Raw genomic sequence first — 19,234 nt, forward strand, 5'->3', positions numbered from 1 at the left:
CATTGAGGAACTGAACTCTCCTTTTTTTTTGATAATTGCTTTCAGACTTTAGACATTTACACAAATGAAAATATATTACTGTCACTAAAAAACACACACATCTGCACACAAAGAAAAAAACGATCACAGAGCGACAAGCAACTATGAGCTGTTCGCCAGACTTTGCTGACACTGGAGCCTTTGTCATGCTAGTACACAGGTCAGGTCTTGTATCAAAACTGCTTGAGTGTCATTGTGATGTGTGTTGGGACACCACTGTAAACAAAGTGATTCATCTGATAGAGATTATTCTGCTTAGTGTCAAAAAATATTGAGCAATGGGGATAGATTCCTGGACATTTTGATGACAATCGGGTCAAACTCACAGCAAATGGGAAAATCAGTACAACCTTTATATCACCCACAATTTTTTGCGGATCCTCTTCAATTTCACAACAATATAGTAGGCCTTGAGTGACAAGAGTACCTTGGTTGACTAAGCATTTGACCTTGACCTTTATTGTTAGCACCCAAAGTCAAAGCTGACCTTGAAACCCTTTTGGCTCTCAGCGAAGGCGGTCGCACTTTTCTCCTCTCCTGCCCTTATCTTCCCTGCTTAGCTTCTTATGTCCTTGTCTTGTGTTTTTACTTACTTTTTACTTCTGTTCAAACCCCCACAAGGCTGCCCGCTGGGATTGAAATGATGAGACGAGGCGTGAGTTTCTCAAAATGGGCTCATTGAGTGCAGCACGGAGAAGATCTTGGAGAACGCACGACTGCCGTGAATACTCAGAACAAGACCTCTGAGTGAAAAACTGGATTACATCTGGAGGGGCTAGCTCGAATAACACCTTTGAGTGCAAATTCGATCACATCTTGGGGAAGTGCACTGCGGTCGTGAGTTCTCAGAACCTGCTCTTTGAGCAAAAAGAACGACAACATCACGGAACGTAAGTTTGGATAACATCATAGAAAGCTCACGGCTCTCCAACGGGAGATTGAGAGACCAGTGTTGGACTGTTAGAACAGCTTTGAAATTCATATGAGTTGTTCGCACTAAAGTAAAAACCATCATCACTTCATGCGGAGTCCCCTTCGGCGTCAGCTGCAGCCTCAAGGCTGGAGCTGAACAAAACACCCTGATAACGACTGTGTTTAGACTGTTCCCCCCATTCCATGCAAGGCCACCTGGGTTGGCTGGAAGACTGTTTACTTAGCCTGGCAGGGCAAAGGATACTGTCTCAGCTGAACTCTGGACACACACATACACACTGATATGCACACACTGATCCCCCCTCCCTTTCGAAACGCCTTCAACGCTTGTGCAGTCGACTGGACCAGCGCAGACATGCTGCAGGCCCGGATGCGCTGTCAACACCGGCTCTCTCTTACCCTTTACCCGCCCCTGTTGCTTGTCTTGTGTTTCTATGGTGTATTGATAGTCATGTGCTTTTTGTGCTGAGGTGGTTTTTTTTTCTGTTATCAAACTGTTCTCCCACTAGGAGCTCAGTCTGAGTGGAGTTTTTTTTTCTCCTCCTCTTACCTCATGCTATGTATTTTCGTTGATTTTTTTTCCTATCAGTGAAAGGCCACAGAGAGCGCTTTATACAGCACTGTTTTTCTTTTTTTGATACAAAGCCCTGCAATGTCAAAGGCTACGTTCACACTGCAGGCGAAAGCGCATCAAATCCGATTTTTTTGACCCTATGCGACCCATATCCGATCATGGTGTGACAGTGTGAACGGCACAAATCCGATATTTTCAAATCCGATCTGGGTCACTTTCGTATGTGGTACTGAATCCGATACATATCCGATGTTTCAGAAAGCGACTGCTGTGTGAACGGTCAGGTCGCATTAAATCCGTCTTTTACGTCACCGACACAAGACAGACGCCAATTATCAGCGCCAGAGAAGACATCGCGAACGCTTCTCTGGCCATCCCGTGTAGATATCAGTGAAACTGTTGGGAAGACAATGTTGGAGAAACGTGAACATTTTATTTGTACTGTATAATCTGCAGATTCTGACAGAAATCTGCAACTATCCTTTGAAGCACCGCTCCTCTCTAAAACAGCAATAAGGATCATTATTAGGTTATTTACATTATTATGTAAATAACAAAATAACTTAAAGAAAAAATTGGGAAATGTAAAGTCCGAACTCTTTATATTAAGGGTCATCAGTCAAACAATACTGTTTGCTCTGGGTCTAAACAGAGCGCGTTGTGTGTGAAGTCTTCTTTTGCGCATGCGGGCCGCTTTGAGCGTTCACACTAGAGCGCGTTTGCTGTCGCATTTTATTTGTAGTGTGAACGAGCAGATAAAAAAATCGGATTTGATCAAAAAAATTGGAATTGAGCATCAAGACCTGCAGTGTGAACGTAGCCATAGTGATGTCATCAAGTTTTCTCACTCAATGAATATTTCTTAAGATTTCAAGTGTTTACAGCTTATAAAATCCTCATACTGCTCCAATCATACATTTAAGATAATAAAAAACATCAGTGTATACTGTAATTCTTCAAGGTCAAAGGTCAAAGATCAGGGTCACACGAATTCGAAAAATTAGTTTCCATTGGATCATCTCTAAACGTTATAGCAATATATTAGTTATTGGGGGACATTTTTATTGTTTGAGCTACAGATACATCAAGATGTAATTTAACAATGACACAAAAAGAACAATATACCACACTAGATTTCCTTATTAACAATGCTAACATCAGCATAAATGATCTATGATAACAATGCAGACGTCACTATTGGGGAGTTCCAAAAAAACAGTCTGACGTCAGCATGTTGTAATAAAAATGTCATAAAACATCAAAGTTTCAATTTAGTCCTCGCCCTTCAGGGGGAGTTGCGCTCTCTGAATGCTCTTGTTATTCTCTGTTTTTAAGGATGTTATTATTTTACAACACATACAGCGCTAAAACAAGTCTTACTCACACCCTGGGCAGACTGTATTCTTTGATTGTAACTGTACTGATGAATAGATTTTTTACGATGAATGTGATGTCCCTTTCTGAGATCAGAGGGGCATCGGGTCTGTGTTCCTGGACTCATTAAAATATTTATAAAGGCATTAGAAAAATCTGGAGACAAGAAAACAAAATAACAGCACCGGTAGAAAAAAAGGAGATAGCCCACATAAACACTTTCAGAGACGGACTAAATCATACCCTGTTTTGTTCTGTTCAGTTACATTTCACTTGTCAAACTCCATTTTTCCTAATCCATTATCGCCGTGCCTTTAAGCTTTTTAATGTGTAATTCTGCAGCAGTCGTTTCTTCACTGGGAAAAGTAGATGTCAAGATGAAACTCTCAGAATACATAATGACTTCATTAGTGGTCCTTCTCCGTGATTAATTGGAGCGCTGTGTCACACAGTGTGACAGAGCTGCTCATTGTCAGATAGTGTTGTGACAGAACATGAGGACCATGTAGACGAGCATAGAGATGATCACGCCTAGCCGTGTACACGTGTAGGACACACACACACACACACACACACACACACACACACACACACACACACACACACACACACACACACACACAGACTAAGAAGTACACCCTGCTTCTAAAAGTTCCGCTATTATTTAGAAGATAAAACTTGGTTTAAATAGTGAACTTTGCAAAAAGAAAAGACAGTCTGCCTGTGATTGGCCGATTACAATAGTTTAGCTTCTAATTTGTGTTGTACAGTTATTTCATTTTTAACCTTAATTTATATTTTATTCCTTCCTAGTTAAATTTACCCTTTTTAATTTTTCATATTTATTTCCTATCTTATTCATAGCCTTTCCTTTTTTTGTTTTCTTTAGGTCACGAGCAGTTGTCCAAGCATTTCACTACATATCGTACTGCGTATGACTGTGTACGTGACAAATAAAATTTGAATTTGAATTTGAGCTTCAATTAGAAGCAGCAGTCTCTGCTTTACCGCAGTTCTTTTCTTTTTCTATCAACATGTTAGCACAAGCCTAGCCTTGTTAGCTTCCCAAAGATGTTGGCATCTGTTTGTCTAAACAGAAGGAGAAGAGACATCTGAGGACTCTCAGAGCCTCCCAGCTCGAGGGACCAGACATAAGGAAATTTGCAGTGTTTGATGGCTGCTCTGAGCTCAACATCTTAGAGCATTCAACTGCGAAAACAAGTTGAATCCAGAGTATACACAAACGAAAGAAGAAAGAGAGAGTTGTAGCCAGAAATGATGGAGAAGTCGAGTGTGGGAGACGCAGGAGAGAGGGCAGAGATGGAGTGACTTTAGGGTCACAGCATCAAAAACAGAATAGGCTGAAGATCTGTGTGCTGGTTTTCAACTGGTAAGTGCTGCACCCCTAGGAAATCCAGTCTGGCCTTTGATGAGTTTACCTGCTAATGTTGCCCCCTGATGACATGTGAACAAAGACACTGGAGAGAAATTTGAGCGGGGTCCTTGAGCAGTGCATGGGTTGTCAGATAGAGAGAACCCTGCAGTAAGCTCACATGGCAGACTGTCATTTAATCAATTTTATCAATACAGCCATTGAATTGGGCCAGCTCCCGTGTCAGTAGCAATGTACCAAAAGAGTAAAAGAGACCTCTTAACCGAAGCGGACTGGTGTTTGAAACTAGGATTCAAACGGCAGCTTCACTGTATTAAAGTACATCTGTCTTTGATGAAAACCTTTGGAAAAGATTTGATACAGGCTACAAGCACAGGTCTCTAACCTGCCTCTGGATGGTTCAAATGGTTTGATGTCTCTGTGGTGTCCTATTTAGTGCCTATTACCTTCTACTGTCACTATATTTCAGGAGGGTTTGGAGATAAATCCTTCATTTATCCCACAATCAGTATCGGCCTAAAAATCATGTAAGGAGAAATTTGATGCAGAAAGTGTGAGGAGAGAGTCCAATAAAATCCAGCTAAGCTACACTGCTATATTAAGTGTCTATGAAGCATTTCTGGTGATGTGACTGTGGCTTAACTGCATCTCAGACTTAATCGTTATCTGATCTGTCAGTCTGAACTAGTTTTTTTCCACTATATGGTTTCGAATGCCCTTGCCCTATCTTAAAAGCTTACACTGGAGTCTCCTAGGGAAAAACATCACCATGTATATAATGCACGGATGCAGAAAAACAGACTCCTTTCCCTCCTGCCTTTGATAGTTATACCTTCCATATGGTTGAGTTGTAGTTTGTATCCACCCTCACAGAGGATGATTTTATGTTTTCTGTCCCCGGCAAGTCAGGTCCACTGTGGCCTTCTCCACTCATCACAGTTTGTTCAAATCTCTGTGAAGTGGAAAAGGACACTGGCCTCTCTTTGCTGGGAGTAACACCATTCAGGAGCACCACTTTATTTGTGGGGTACAACTACATGCAGCTGTCAAACTGAACAAAAGTGTCAAATGTGTTTACAGATTTGATGAAATGAAACTTTTTGGTCACGCTAGCAGCATGTCGATTGGTCAGTCTGTGTGCTGTTCAGTCTAGTAGTTTGGTGCAGACTAATACCTGACCACAACCATGAGATAGGTTTAATTTTTGTGCTTCCCATTTAATAGATGTCATTACAGTACATTGGATGATCAGCTAACGGCATCACTAGCTTAAATTTTAAATTTGTCTAATATGTTTTATAAACCAAATTGCCATGACCCTTATGTTAAGTGCTTTTGCTTGCAACGTTAGCTGGCTGACATGCTAAATGGGCTGCTGAACACCATGATTTATACCCGCCATTTCAGCATCATCATTATGAGCAAGTTAGCATGGTGACATTAGCATTGTGAAAGCACCACTGTGCGTAAGTGCAGCCTCACTGAGCTGCAAACATGGCTGCAGACTCGCAGTTATTGGCTTAGCAAAGCTCTGCATTGTACACCGAGACTGGATGAAAACTGGCAGGACACACAGGAACAAAGATGAAATTCTGTAGCGGGGTCGAAACGACATTTTACACATAAATCCGTCACGTTGCATTTGGAATGAAAATGCTCGATTTGGAGGGGGGTTGCAAGTTTACATCCCTAACATCTCTCACAGACTCACGCGGACCACTATCAGCTGATTCGTGAGACACTCTGCAAACTTTTTTCGTTTAAGTTGTCTCTGACCACCAACCCGTAACAAAAAGAGGTGATAAAATACACGGCAGGGTTTCGGCACAGAGGAGGTCTGACAAGCATAAAAGGCCACCTTTCGAAGACAATAAGTGGCCTATGAGTTGTTGTTTTTTTATATCCTAAAGCGCTCTGAGGATAAACAACATGTTTTGAATATTTCATATGCTAATTAGGGAAAATGTCCAACTGGGGGTGAGTGTTTCCTTTATGAAAAATAATCATGTTTGTTACACTATTCTGTAATGCCTAAAAATCCTAGTCTGAGATATTTCAGTCTCAAAGTGATAAATGATGAAAAATAAATAAATTTTGTGACATGTGTATGTAACATATACAGTACATTTCAACACAATGTCTTATGACTGCAGCAAATTTCATTACTGTATTGCCTGCAGACTTTTCACACTGCAGCATTATTAAACTCCCTCAAGCACATTCGACCATGGCAATAGCCGCTAGCTGATGTACCTGGCTATAACACAGACACCCCCCCTTCCCACTCTGCATCAGCTCTCTGCTCACTGGCATGGAATCAATGCAGAATTGCAGATGTGAGCAAAAGCTGCAGAGGACACACAGACACACACACAAAACGCCTCTGTACGTGCGAGCACAGCATTACTGCAATATCATAGCAACACAGGAGTCCCGCCAAGACAGGGTTCGCAACCTCCTGACAGAATATATATAGGTTATGTTTCTGAAGAAAGACACAGAGACTGAGAAGGTTAGAGGCTAAAGAATTGAGAACGATTATGCATGACTCGTTTTAAATGGCTTGTTACAGCGCAATCATTCAGTGAGGAAGACGCAGATGTATTTAAGCAAAATTTAACTCAATAGCTTTTGCCTGTGGCTCATTGATAAAGGATTTAGAGATTCATTTTTGTAAGACTAGGATTTATACGCTTTTGTTGGGTCAAACTCAAAGGGAAGGAGTTAGAAATCTTCTTTTTTTCCACAAGATTCATGCTCTGTCTAATAGGCCTTTTAGTTTGAATTACTTTTATCTTTTTGTACTATATCAACAGTCGCACAGTGTGATATTAACTTGGGAGCCGTATATACATATACAGCTTTGGCACATTAAGTCAGAGAAAATTGAAGGTAGGGTAGAAGGTGTACTTACGATCTCTGAATGCTTACTGATGGGTAGGAGTTTCTTTTTTTAAGCAGGGATCTGCCACAAACACACACACGCACACACGAGTGCTGGGGCTGTTTTGTGTGTGTACTGTACCTGTTGAGAGACACAAAAGCAAAGAAAGCCTTAATGCTTGTCATATTGTGCAGACGCTTAAATAAGCAGAGTTTTGAGACAAGCTCTAACATAAAAAAACAAAAAGTATTACATGGTAAGTAATACAATCAAACATGTTTATGTATGTGGGTGAGTAAAATACTACACATTTTCTTGCTTACATAATGTCTACACTGGTTTTTAAGAGGCATAATTGCAGATTTCTGCATGTCCCTGCAGCAATAATGCACGGCAGGCTGATGCAGCCAGTAAATGACAGTGGAAAGAACACATTTATGGAAGTCGGTTAACGGCAGAAGCATAATGATATACCTCAGAGCAGGAAAGTGTGCTGGATTTTTTATAAGGCAGTGATAATGGCTGGTGTGATGTTCTGGTTCTTCAGATTTTAAATAAAAATGAAAATAGACTTGGTGCCATATGGAATGAAAGCTATGGTCTGCACAGGCTAGACTAGGCTAGTCTTTAGACCATCTCCTTCTGGTAGACTATCTGTCAAACTGAAAGCAAAAACAGATGAATGATAAAAATTTATGAGCATACAGCCTTCAGCATGTGTAGCAGTCATTCAGGACTTCACATACAGCCCTGAGCCTGTGCTCTACTTGACCCCATGATTTTTACACTATAGGCACAGTTTAGGGACAGGACATCAATGAAATACCACTATTTGTTTCTACCTGTGGTAGTTCTAATTACAAACTCACTAATTTTATCCAGTTTAACACTGAGTAGAAGTTATGCACATAAAGTGGGGCAAAAAAGTATTTAGTCAGCCACCGATTGTGCAAGTTCCCCCACCTAAAATGATGACAGAGGTCAGTAATTTGCACCAGAGGTACACTTCAACTGTGAGAGACAGAATGTGAAAAAAAAATCCATGAATTCACATGGTAGGATTTGTAAAGAATTTATTCGTAAATCAGGGTGGAAAATAAGTATTTGGTCAATAACAAAAATACAACTCAATACTTTGTAACATAACCTTTGTTGGCAATAACAGAGGTCAAACGTTTACTATAGGTCTTTACCAGGTTTGCACACACAGTAGCTGGTATTTTGGCCCATTCCTCCATGCAGATCTTCTCGAGAGCAGTGATGTTTTGGGGCTGTCGCCGAGCAACACGGACTTTCTATGGGGTTGAGGTCTGGAGACTGGCTAGGCCACTCCAGGACTTTCAAATGCTTCTTACGGAGCCACTCCTTTGTTGCCCGGGCGGTGTGTTTTGGATCATTGTCATGTTGGAAGACCCAGCCTCGTTTCATCTTCAGAGTTCTCACTGATGGAAGGAGGTTTTGGCTCAAAATCTCACGATACATGGCCCCATTCATTCTGTGCTTAACACAGATCAGTCGTCCTGTCCCCTTGGCAGAAAAACAGCCCCATGATGTTTCCACCCCCATGCTTCACAGTAGGTATGGTGTTCTTGGGATGCAACTCAGTATTCTTCTTCCTCCAAACACGACGAGTTGAGTTTATACCAAAAAGTTCTACTTTGGTTTCATCTGACCACATGACATTCTCCCAATCCTCTGCTGTATCATCCATGTGCTCTCTGGCAAACTTCAGACGGGCCTGGACATGCACTGGCTTCAGCAGCAGAACATGTCTGGCACTGCGGGATTTGATTCCCTGCCGTTGTAGTTCAAGGTTCAAGGTTCAAGGTTCTTTATTTGTCACATGCATAGTTATACAAGTATAACACACAGTGAAATGTAGCCTGACATGCTCCTCGACATGTGCAAAAATTGGGGGGGGTGTAGAGGAAGAACATTATATATATATACACATATAGTATATACACTGGGTGAATGTGCAGTAGTAGCAGCAAGCAGGTGAATTCTGTACATTAATATGAATAGACATCTGACTATTTTACAGGATAGACAATATAAACATATTTAAAATTAAAGGAATTTGAAATGTACATTGTGCCTTGGTTTAGAGTGTTTGGAAGAGAGTCCTGTCTCAGTCAATTATAGATGATGTGAGCGGGCGGGTGTGTGTGTTTAGGGCACGGATGGCTTGGGGATAGAAGCTCCTCTTGAGTCTCTCTGTCCTTGCCCGGAAGATGCGGAACCTTCTACCAGATTGCAGAACACACCATCAGTACCAGTGTGTTACTGATGGTGACCTTTGTTACTTTGGTCCCAGCTCTCTGCAGGTCATTCACCAGGTCCCCCCGTGTGGTTCTGGGATCTTTGCTCACCGTTCTCATGATCATTTTGACCCCACGGGATGAGATCTTGCGTGGAGCCCCAGATCGAGGGAGATTATCAGTGGTCTTGTATGTCTTCCATTTTCTGATGATTGCTCCCACAGTTGATTTTTTCACACCAAGCTGCTTGCCTATTGTAGATTCACTCTTCCCAGTCTGGTGCAGGTCTACAATACTTTTCCTGGTGTCCTTCGAAAGCTCTTTGGTCTTGGCCATGGTGGAGTTTGGAGTCTGACTGTTTGAGGCTGTGGACAGGTGTCTTTTATACAGATGATGAGTTCAAACAGGTGCCATTCATACAGGTAACGAGTGGGGGATAGAAAAGCTTCTTACAGAAGACGTTACAGGTCTGTGAGAGCCAGAGATTTTCCTTGTTTGAGGTGACCAAATACTTATTTTCCACCCTAATTTACGAATAAATTCTTTACAAATCCTACCATGTGAATTCATGGATTTTTTTTTCACATTCTGTCTCTCACAGTTGAAGTGTACCTCTGGTGCAAATTACTGACCTCTGTCATCATTTTAAGTGGGGGAACTTGCACAATCGGTGGCTGACTAAATACTTTTTTTTGCCCCACTGTATGTCTATAGTACCATGCAAAAATCTTGAGGCCAAGGAGCCAGACTTTCTTTTTCTTTTTTTGGTGCAATATTTTATCTTTCAGAAATCGTCACAGAAGAGCCTTAAAAAGAGATGTCACAGGCAATATTATTGAAAAATTGTCTTTCATGAGTTTGATTTGTTAAAATAATAAAAAAGGGTTGTCATATTATTAGTTAATTCACATTTTTTCATTGTGATCATTGATCATTTTCCGCTGTTTTCATTAACACCTTTCAGCAAGGTTAGGTGGGTTGGTGGTTTCTCTTGTTTCCAGATCAACAACACAAGTCTTTGTGCTAGTAATAACACAGACCAATGTGTACAGATTAGTTCCAGGGGGACTTCTTTCACTCCAAATAGTGCCAGAACTGAATTCAGAGTTTCTTTAGAACAGTTTCATTTTTAGAGTATTGCACTCTTGCGTGTCTTCTTTGATTTAGGAATATGTTGAACAGTATAAGGGCCCTCTTCCTATTTCCTTTCAGGCTGTGGCTGCTGTTGATCCTTAACAGGTTGAAGCATTATGTTTCCTAATGCCTCAGGTGATAGCTGGACTCCATGGCGACTGAAACATAATGCTCTAGCATTGGTGCTAAATCCTGCTGACAAATTGATTTAGACTAATGGATGACTGGCATTATAACACATCCAGGTATTTTAAGCATTCGCCTCGTGTTTTTAGTTTACTGATTTCCCTGTATTTTCTCACCCACACTCTGCACTAATTTCATGATTCAGAAAGCCCTCTTTAGATTAGATTGGTTTATAGGTTTCAGAACATGCCATTGAACTGACATCATAATCACTCAAACATGCTCTGATTCAATATTTCATCACACTTTTCTAAAGACACGGACTGAGACGCTTTTCTCTTGTTGAGCACAGCGTTCTGGTTTTTAATGGACTCGAGAACATCTGCATGTATTTCATAATTCACTTCATAAATTATATGTTTCAAAGACAAGCTGCATGTCGCTTTGATTGCAGGATGCAAAGAAGAAATGAAGACTCGCCAGAGCCGTAGAGACCGCTACAAACTCTCTCGCAATACTTCTTACAACCGACCGAGGAGGATTCTTTACATGCCCAGTGCAGAATGCAAAAATAAGAATCAGATCTGACATAAAAGTAGGAAGATTTTAATTAGCACCAGCAAGCCCCCACTGGTGGTTCGTGTGTTAGTAAGGGTAAACGTTTCACAAGGCTGGCTCCAACCGTGGCACTATATTAGAGCTTCAAACCTCCACGGATGCTAAAGTAGTTGTGATTTTCTTAATACTGGAGACCAGAGGGGTCTTTTTGATTTAAAAAAATCATCATATTAAGTGTTTTCACTATAATAGATTAAGTAATCTACAGATACTGATTATGGTGGAGCGGAGCAAACAGAGTGAGGCTTAGGGATATGCAAATCCAGTTACAGCTGCCATTATCACCTTTTAGGTGAATGTGATAAACAGTAGCTTATTTTCACATTCAGCAGATACTGTACTTCTGGGCACAATAATAGATTTAATTCTAATACTAATACTCTTTTTGCTCCGGCTTTGGAGTCTATCCAGTCTCAGGGGAAATCTCCTGCACTTTGGCTGCTACATGGCCCAGAGTGTTCACCAGTGTTCGCCTCTCACACAGTCACACTGCTATGTCGAAGATTTTGATTATTGCCTTTTAACGGCTTTAATTTAGTTAGATTTTTTTCACTACATACCGAGCCTTGAATCAGGATCACCGTTTAAAAAAAATGGGATGCACATTTTTAAAGGTCTTTGTTTTAGTTCATCATTCTTCATTATGAAATCATAGTTATGAGTTTGCCTCCTCCCTCACACTAATGTGTCACGTCTTGGCATCGGCATCACGGATGGTGTTGAGCTGTGAAAAGACATGGATTTGAATTTGCCAGAGGAAACAGTGGCACAAATGTCCATTATGAAAGAACTGGCTGTTCCATTAATTATGGTTTTAAACCCATAACCACAAAAATCTATTTGTTTCTTCATTTGGTTTCATATTTAATGCAGATTGAAGATTACACTGCATAGATGGTCTTGTCAGCATTACCGTATGTATTTGTCTGCTTACTCCACATGCTCAAAGATTTAAAGACTTTTTGCTGTTAGGCCTCAGCATGGTGAAGTAAATGACCTCTACAGAGGGTCCACTTTAATTGAGTGATTTGATGTAACTGTTTTCATACTCCCCACTGTCTCCAAAGCCACCGATATTTCTGCTTCGTTATTCCACTGCCTGACAGATTTCTTGGATTGTGTGTGGATTTTGCCTTCGAAGCTGACATTTGGTTAAATCAAGTGAAATGTAATTTATTTCAGGTTCAGTCAGCTGATTGTTGAACGCACTGCCAGGTGAGTTGGTGTTTTGCTTTGATGAATGCTGAAGGAGCGGTCAGACATTTTCACCACCTGCTATTCATGGATTAGTCAATACCATAATGTTTAGAAAGACCTTCCTGCTCCTTCATTTAATCCTCCCATCACCATAATTACTCCCACTGCTTTTCTCCTCCCTCGTCTCCTCCTCATTTTAACCTTCTCTCCTTCCGTCGTACATCCATCATCTGATTCGTATATTCCATAAACAGAGCCCAGCCCTTTTTTCAGCGCACATCTTCACCCTTTCTGCTCCTCTCTTCTCCCAGGGCACACACTATAACGCTTCTTATTTGTCATGTACAAACAGTGTCTTTCTACACCTTCTTTTCTTATCCTTTTCCTTCACAACTCCCCGCTGGGGTTATTTCTGCAGCCAGGGCAAACTCATCCTTGACTCAGTGCTCTTTTCAAAGCTTGACCACATCATCCTGACCTGATCTAAGGCTAAAAAAATACTATTGCTGTCTATTTTAGGCTTAGGTTCGTTAAGGTTTGATTAGTTGGTAAAGATGTGGAAAAAATAAATAAACTCTGTGCAGTTATCATTGAAAATTTGAGATGCTTTCACATTTTAATTAATGGGTAACATATTGTACACAGCATCCTTTTATAAACAATACACCCACTAGGATGGTTCCTGCTGTGTTACTATGGTAACATCACGAGCTATCTCATGGCAGGTACAATTAGTCATCATCAGCAATTAGAGCTGATTAGTCCATGGGTCTAAATGTTCATTTTTCACTGAAAAAAAGGAAAAATAAAGACAAACATCACTGATCTGAATGAGCGAACAATCAAAGTTTTCTGGTCCTGAGTGATACTGGCCACATATGCTCATGAGAGCATCCTAAACCAGCAACTATTTGGCTTTTTTATTTTAGTTTTATGAATTCTGGTTTGTGGCTCAACACTTGTAGCCATAACTTTAAAAATAACTCAGCCAAGAACTGCTGTTCATTCACTGCTTCTCAGTTCGATCTGAATGAAGCGAACCCGTGTGTAATTTGCTGCAATGCACTTTAAATACGCAAAACTTCTGCCAACACAAAAGAACGAGCACACAAATCTATCGATGATCAGAAATGCAATCTCCTTCGACGATTTCTCCACACAATTAGCCTTGAGAAAAAAAAGAGAATCTCCTTTATTTCTAGTAATTGCCAAATACTGTACTTAAAAGAACTTCTGTGGACCGTGCTTTCCTTCAGAAGTTAGTGCATTACTTATTCCTCCTCCTCTGCATCCCTCAGTGCTCTTTCTTCAATTGCCATTCGCTGCATCCACTCACTAATGGAATCTTTAAAAGGACCATTAAAGAAGAAAATTATAGCTAAACAATTCAGATACTGTATATTTAACAAACCTCTTAGGCATTTCGTTTTCTGCATTAGCAGCGATGGCTCAGTGGGAAAGGCTGAGGTAAGGTGTCAGCTAAAAGCCCATAATGAAGCGGACTGTTTGTCAGGCAGGAAGATAAGACCTGTAATTGCTCAAGGTCCTGTAATGTCAATATGCTTCCTAATACCTTCAAAGGCCCTCTCCTTATAAGAGGAAGTGCTTTGGGTTTTTTTTCCTTTTTTTTGTGAGATAACACATGGCTGTGGCCAATGTAGCCACTGGATGCATGTGGGTAGGAATTTTTGGAATATCCATAATAAACCTGCTGAAGTGTCAAGACTTGCTGATATCGCAGTGGTTCAGCTGTTTTTCAAGCATAAATGGTTTCAATTTAATGCAAGGCTGCGAGTTTGTGCTGTGTGTGTGTGTGCGACCGTGTAGATCAGCGCACGCATTTGGTCAGTATGTGTGCTCACGGACATACAGTACTTACTGATTTGTGTGTCTTTGTGCAAGAACATCTGCTCTGCTGGTAGATGTTCTTGCTAGCTCCTAACCAGTTAAGCTTGTAATAGAAAACTGTGGGTTGCCCTTTACTCACTGTGTCCTCTGCCGTTGCACGCTTTATTTTAAAAAAAAAAAAGAAAAAAGAAAGAATACTTGCTAATTAAGATGCTTAGTCCAGGGGTTGTTCTCTTTGGCCAACTTCTTTGCACTGTGGGAGTGGGAAGCGCTGGCAGGTCTGCAAACACAACAAGTGTTCATTGTAATTACAGCCTGTGAGAGTGAACTGTGTTTGTGCATATGCATGCAGTTAAGGCAGCCAGTGTAAACAGTGTACCTACGAAAAATAATAGAATAAAAATCAGCTCGTATCACTTAAAGTGATGTGACAATGTAGCATATATACAAATTTTAGGTCGCAACGAGCAAAACAATGTCTAGATTCCCCTTTTAATCTGGTCGTTTGTGCTCCTGCTTATGTATTGCCAGCTCCAGCCTTTCAGACATTTATTTTCTTCTTGTTTCTGCCTGCAAAGCTTTTATGTGTCTCCGAGACGTGGATTTGAATTCTTACTGTGTTACTGAGCTGTGACACTGGCTTATAACCCAAGCCGTGTTGCAATTTCAGACGTATCACGTTGCTATAGTGATATTTGTCAGGAGAATGCTGCTGAACTGAGTTTAAAATTGAAAGAAATGTAAAGCCTGTAGGCAAAGGATAAGATTTTTGTTTCACTGACCACTCACTATGAAGCCAGGAGTGATCTGTAAGGCTAGAGAAGCAGCATCAAGACACTATTGCCTGCCTTTCTAATTATATTTGAGGAGGCTTTGGTTGCATGCATGCAAACAGTTCTTTTAAATAAGAAAAAAAGGACTGCATTTTCCTCATGCATTCTTTTTTTTTTTAAGAGCAAAAATCTGCATTTGTAAACAATCAACAGCACAGAAATATTAGATATCTGATGGCTACACCAAAAGAAATCTCTCAGAGGCTAAACTAGCAGAATAACAGAAGTTCCTTCACCCCCTGACCCCCCTGATTCCTCTAATGTAATTTTAGTTAAGATTCAGGCACAAGCTGGTGTACTGCTGTGGGGTAGAAGTAGACCTAATGCTATATTCTGTATTTTATTCATTTGGTTTTATAGTATAGTTTTTTACACGGTTATATATATATATTGCATGCTATTATTTTGAAGTATTTTTTTTACTTCCTACCCACACCATAATCAAAGAAATTCTCCAAACCTGCTCATGCTGCATAAAAGATAGGGGGGTGAGGGCGGTCAGGGGAGAGGCGTCACAGAGCATGTGCAAAAGTGGCACAAGCATCAACAAAAATCTATCTGCAACGTTTTCTCCGATATATGTCAATTAAAAAATGTACGGGTCTCAGTGGAAGGGTGGCTTTCAAGAATCCATTTTTAAGGAAGGGAAACGGGGAGAAAAGTCTGAGCTATTCCAAATTACACAAGGACTGGACTGAAAATCTATGACAACAGCATTTATGCAGTGCTGTTTTTGGTTCAAATTGTCATTAAAATATGTACGTAGGAGGTCACGAGATGGAGCAACAGTTAGTTTCTACAGCTATCTATAGAACACACAGGGGCTCTGTCAGTGTTTGCAGTTGCAGTTCAGCCAGTGGTGTCAGAGATCTTGTCAAACTGATGGAATTATAAATACTTAACAGTTACCATCAGCTTTTGATCCACCATGCAATATCCCGAACACACTGCCAATACACTCAAAGCATGCCTGAATAGAAAAAACACACAGCTGAACACCATCAGTCATGGATTGGCCTCCCCAGAGCCCGGACATCAGCATTACTGAAGCAGGATCATCTTTACAGAGTGCAGAACAAAAGGCAGAAACATCCAAAGAAGAGTTTTGAACGTCCTTCAAGAAGCCCGAAGAACCTTTCCTGAAGATGACTCAAAGAAATAACAAGAAAACTGCCTAAGAGAGTTCAGACTGTGTGGAAGAATAAAAGTGGTCATACCAAATATTGTGCTTTAGAACTGCACAAACTCTGCCGTATGTACTGTATATCCATTACATATGTTTTTATGAACAACGATAACTATTTCCCATTTTCCTAACAAAAAGAAAGAAATGAGGGGTAGCTTAAGACTTTTGCACTGTTTAACATTAACCAGTGCATGATTCCAGACATTACCATTGTTTTCCAGATCCCCTCCCACTTTTGCAGCTGTTGTGCAAAAAGCTACTCTAGTGGCCCCCACTAGTGCTTTAAACAAGCTTCCAACAATCTCAAAGCAACATCAGAAACTCATTATAACCCACCACCACCCCTTCTGGAAGGTAATCTAAAATACTGATAGAAAAGAAATGTCAGACTTCTTCAGCTAGCAATTTAACTTGATAGCATTTTATATACATCGTATTCCACCAGACGTTGCCAAGAGCAGCCCCCCTTTTATAATCCGTTCTGATGATCTCAGCCACTTGGATATTATTTCTTCTTACTGTGTACTTCATTAGCCTTTTGAATGCGTTGTTCTACTGCTTTCCCCTTAATAAACCTTACAAGGCTTATTATAATGATTTAGTTTGCACTTTCATGTTTACACCTCAGGACAATTAGACCCGATTACCTAATACATACAGAAGGAAAATAAGGGCCTAGAGAAGAACAAAGAATGGGAAGGTGTGCAACTAATTAATAGTGTTTTTTCACAGTTTTTTTTTCATCTTTGTGTGTGTCTGTGTGTCTGTGTGTGTCTGATACTGATGGGTTGCTCTCTTGGATGATTGCTGATTTCTAATTCCCTGCACACCTCACAGATAAGGCAAAATTGGCTGCAGTCTTTGGACACCTGATACTTGCTTGTATTTGGAACTATCCAAATTACTGAGATAATTTTCTCCCTAGGTTGGGCCAACGGTACACCTGCCTTCATGATAATATTATGTGATTAGTCTTTGTCAACATCATTTTACTTTTTGCTCAGTTGGACTCTTTTTTTTTTCTGGCACACAGAGAATCTGTGAAACTGTACCGCGGAACCAAAGACGAGTCGTTTCTGTCCAGTTAGAAAAAAATGTGCATCAGAGTAACTGATTTTCCAGCGAAAATTAAATAAGACCTTTTAAAAATCAGCATGTTGTTTGACTTTGTGATCAGTGGGATCTTCACCTAGAACGGAAAAGACGATGGTTTCTAGCCAAGCACAAAATAAGGGTTTTAAGAAGTGAAAATAAGCCTCAGCTGGAGTCGGGTGAATTAATAATTTATTTAGCGACACCCCCAGAAGGCCCTCTGAATTCAGCGTTTTCTGCTGTGTTTGTTTCCGTCTAAACAGAACGCAGCAAGAAACCTTGAGGTTGAAGCTGTGGATGTTCAAACTGCAGGAGCTGGAAGACAAATATCAGATCCCATATCCACTTTTAGCGTCCTGAGAGATGGCTTTATGTTGTTGTGTTTGTTGTGTTACTGGATTCAGAGAGCATTACTTTTAATGTTTGTGCTTTACCATTTGGGAGCACTATACTTCACACTTTATCTCCACCGCAGTTCACTGGGAAATATTGTATCGTTTCACAGCGCATTTATTTGACTGCTATAGTTCCGTGCTGCTTTAAAAAAATGAGAATTTAGGTACAAAAGATAAGCTCAAATCAATTTTTAATCAAAGCTTGCGTTATAAAGAAAGACACCAATTTAGAGGACAGGATAAGGCTAATAAAAAGCACGCTGAATGGTTTTTGGAGTTTGTCTAAAAGTCACGATAGCCTGGCCTCTGCTTCTTCAATTCTTTTTAAATCGGTCTCTTGTGAGGCCTCTACTTGAAGGAAAGTGGCATATTAAATCACACAGAGTACCTTTCATCTTTACAAAGGGGCATTCAGCCCACTAAGGTTCATATATGTATTCTTTACAAAGCCTTTATCCATCCTTGGGATAAATGTCTGACTGAATCTCATCAAAGACATTACCCACATATAAAGCAATTCTCTTTCCGCCCATCACTTTGTAGCTGACAGTTTAACTGTAGTGGACATTATCTGTGCTCTGGTTGTCTGTATAACCCTCTTGGATATTTTAAACCCTGTATGTCAGTAAGCATCCTCCAGCTCCTCTGGTAGTCCCTTCAATCAGCGGCCTCAAAGATAAGGTTAGTTTAACTCTGCACCCACCCACTTTGAGTCATGAGTAGTTATTTTATCTGTCCTTGCCACATAATGGAGAGTTTGATGGTCCATGGTTTCTGATCGCTGCTAGTCCCTTCATGTGAGGTCACAGTGGCTTTAAATACAAGCCACACTTCCTCACAGAATAATCAGGCCCATCCTATCTTAAAGACCTCATAGTATTGTATCACCTCGGCACTTCGCTCTCATACTGGAATCAGTCGTGCAAATAGAGCCAGATTTGCCCTTCAAGGTCAACTTCCCGTGCATCTCCAAACCAGGATGGCTGCTACGGTCAGATCAGCATCAAATTTTAATCAGTTGGGATTTTTGATTACAATGGGTTAATATCTGGAATCCCAGCACTGTTGTTGTGTTTGATCACTATGAGTACTTTTAGGGTAAAAATTGCATCATCATTATCAATCATGGTCCAATTAAATACATTGCTTTTATTGATTTTATTTTAAATATATATGGGTTAAAACGAGTTTATATCCAGCTGGCAGAGTTTAGTTATCTTTCTCAGTAATGGTGATCATTTAAACAGAAATAATACACATAAGCACTCTCTGTAATAAATCAAATGCAAACATAGTGTAAGTGTTGTGTACTATAGTCTTTTTTAAAATCACTGTTACCTAAGTGTA

General features: G+C 40.4%; 1 protein-coding gene across 3 annotated transcripts in view; it reads right to left on the reverse strand.

Moving 5' to 3' along the window:
- The window catches only part of frmpd3 (FERM and PDZ domain containing 3), a 102,719-nt gene that overhangs the window by 50,408 nt on the left and 33,077 nt on the right, over window positions 1–19,234 (reverse strand). For 2 of the 3 annotated variants that reach the window (XM_076892082.1, XM_076892074.1), the window contains exons 2-3: window positions 14,584–14,661; window positions 7,228–7,338 (exon numbers count right to left, since the gene is read on the reverse strand). The gene's annotated coding sequence lies outside the window, so the exon portion shown is untranslated. The remainder of the gene's footprint in view (window positions 1–7,227; window positions 7,339–14,583; window positions 14,662–19,234) is intronic. The other variant, XM_014412028.3, reaches the window with a different exon arrangement.

Source organism: Maylandia zebra, linkage group LG2 (genome assembly GCF_041146795.1).
Source record: "Maylandia zebra isolate NMK-2024a linkage group LG2, Mzebra_GT3a, whole genome shotgun sequence".
NCBI lineage: Eukaryota > Metazoa > Chordata > Actinopteri > Cichliformes > Cichlidae > Maylandia > Maylandia zebra.